At 32.0% G+C, this 2,767-nt stretch overlaps 1 pseudogene; it reads right to left on the bottom strand.

Annotated features, from left to right (window-relative positions):
- Positions 1-362: 362 nt before the first annotated feature.
- LOC106340526 lies at positions 363-1,032 on the bottom strand (annotated as a pseudogene).
- Positions 1,033-2,767: the final 1,735 nt, after the last annotated feature.

The raw sequence follows: 2,767 nt of genomic DNA, 5'->3' as shown, positions 1-2,767 counted from the left end.
ATTTAACCGAACAAATCAAATAAATATTGATTTAAAATGATAGTTATATTTTAGGAGATTAAAAACAAAACAAAAAAACCTAAAACAGAACTGATATCCAGATTAAACAGATTAATGTCTCCTTATTAAAAAAATAACGAAACTAATAATCACATTTCGCGCAAGGCGCAGGTTACTACCTAGTTTATATATATAGTTAGATATATAACAAAGAAAATGCACAACTTTTCAATATCTTTGAAGAAAAAAAACAACAAACCAAAAGATAGTCAAACTATGTTTGAGCTAGCTTTCAAACAATCTTTATCATAACAAGTTTTTTTATTGAATATCAAACATATAAAAATCATTGAGAATTTGGATCACTCAAACTTCAACCCTGAACCTTCTAGTTTCTTTTCAACCATCTCATCGAGTTTTCTTGCCATATCATCAGTAAGATGATTCTTCCAGTCACCAACTCATCCTTTAGCAAAAAAACGTTTGGTGAGCAATTCCACAAGTAGACGTCCCAATCTTGTTGGCCTCCAAGTTACTCAAGTTGCTAAGACTACACAGTTCCAAGATCTTCTCCACCGTTCTACTTTGCTTTTCTTCTTCAGTGAATGGACAATCTAAAAAATCAGCGAGCCTCATAACTTGAGCCTCAGGCTTCTCTATCATTTCTTCATACCTCATGAAGAGTACTGGATTTGAGTTCACCAAGCTCTCTTCCCAATAACCTAAAACTTGATTCTTGAACGGTCCAAACAAGTAAGCCCCTTTAATATACTCGTCAACCGTATCTTCAAGCGAGTAGTTACTATATAAGTCTTTTCTAACAATCTTTCTCCTGAAATGCCAACGAGAGACCAACACATCTTTTACATTTCTACACACGTACACCACCTTGCAAGGAGAATCTTTTAGAGATTCATGAAGCGTTTGAAACGGCATGTGGGTTGCAAAAATCCTAGGCGAAGGAAGCTCCTCGATGTCAGAACAATGATTCTTAACATATAAATCAAGCTCAAGATGCCGGTCAACTTTAAATGATCGATAGTTTCCATATCAAACGTATGTATCTCATATATATTAAGTGAGAATCATTAAAAAAATTGTAATATATAGTTTGTATTGATGTGTCAATTTACTTTATATAACAGTATAAGAATCGAGTTAATAATTTGTAAGTCCAATACTAATTTTCTAGGAAACGTTATATTAACCCAAACATACGACCATATCTATAATATAATGTTCTCAACTAATTTTAACCGATGCATTGTATAACCGAACGGTAGACTTATAATTTAAACGATTCATCTTCGAACTTAATCACTTCAAACCGAAATCAATGGTTGAAACGTTTCTATTTTACACCTGCCAGAAAAAAACATAAGAATGCTCATTTAGAATTCTTTGTTCAATATATATTACAAAAATTACCTCACATTTGATATTGCATCGCATAGTCAACCTGACCGGCCCCTTCTACCAATCAACTCTAGATGGTGCATGCATCACGTATGATATTCCAGATAGTCTTTGCATTCAACTTTGCTTAAATACATAATCCTTTTGTTTCCAAAAGGAAGTGTGTCTACTCCAGTCATGTTCCATTGCTCATTGCATTATTAATTACCACATTCTCTATCACATCACATCAGTTGGGTTATTTAGGATCGACACTTACTAGAGTTTTAAATTTGTAAATTTGGATCATCATCTCCGAAATCAATTCCTTAGGATTAATTAGTTGATATGCAAGTATTTCTGTATGAGCTGGTGAGTTCAAATAGTTTTGGAAGTTACGTATATATCTTGACAAAGAGATCAACTCTAGTTAAAGACAGAGCAAGAACAGAGGAATAAACAGAGCAAAATTATATTTGAAAAATACTTTCTTACGTTTCTTTACATATATAACATATATATAACATAAGCCAAAGGATCTAGATATGATACAGCTGTAATCTTAGCAGCTAGCCATTGACAAAGGAGAGTATCTATTTGCTAGCTGTATTGACTTCTTTTCCCTTATGTTGAGCACAACTTCTTTGTCTTGTAGCTGAGACTTCACAATGGACTTGTTATGTTGATGAGCTTGAGGCTTCTTCTGTTGCTGTACTTTGGCTACATTAATACTAGTCTCTAACATATGTCTTATTCTTTCAGATTCTGAACAAATGAATACTTTAAATAATTGGTGTTGATGTTGTTAAAGGGATTTATCTTATTTGTCTGATCTGGTCTCAAAAATCTTATATAAAACACTTCATATAAACACTTATACTGAGAACTGTTTGATGTCTTTTCACCTGTTAATTGGTACGTATAAGCATAATCACCTTTTGGTTTGACAAAAAAAAAGAGTGAATGCGTGAAATATATTCAATTAAGGTCCAAATTAGCTGAATGCTCATAATTATGGATAACCCAAAAAGAAGTAATTTTTTGACACTGTGCAGACGAAAATACCCTCATGCTTTATCGAAAACAAGTAACTCTAGATTTATCAGCTAAATATTTACATAACAGGTAACAATCTACATATCAACTAACATATCAGCTAATAATTTCAGTATCATCTAACAATCTATGTATCAAACAAATGTATCGACTAACAAATCATATATCAGTTAATGAAACTATTAACAATTAATTAGTTATCTATCAAATAGCTCCAAAACTATTTGTAACAGCTAACACTTCATGTATCCATTAAGAATCCATTAAAATCTAAATAATAGCGGGTAAGTAATAAAATACCTACTAACGTATATAT

The sequence above is a fragment of the Brassica oleracea genome, chromosome C1 (assembly GCF_000695525.1).
Source record: "Brassica oleracea var. oleracea cultivar TO1000 chromosome C1, BOL, whole genome shotgun sequence".
Lineage (NCBI taxonomy): Eukaryota > Viridiplantae > Streptophyta > Magnoliopsida > Brassicales > Brassicaceae > Brassica > Brassica oleracea.
Note: the sequence above shows the minus strand (reverse complement) of the source record. Positions and strands in the feature narration are given on the sequence as shown.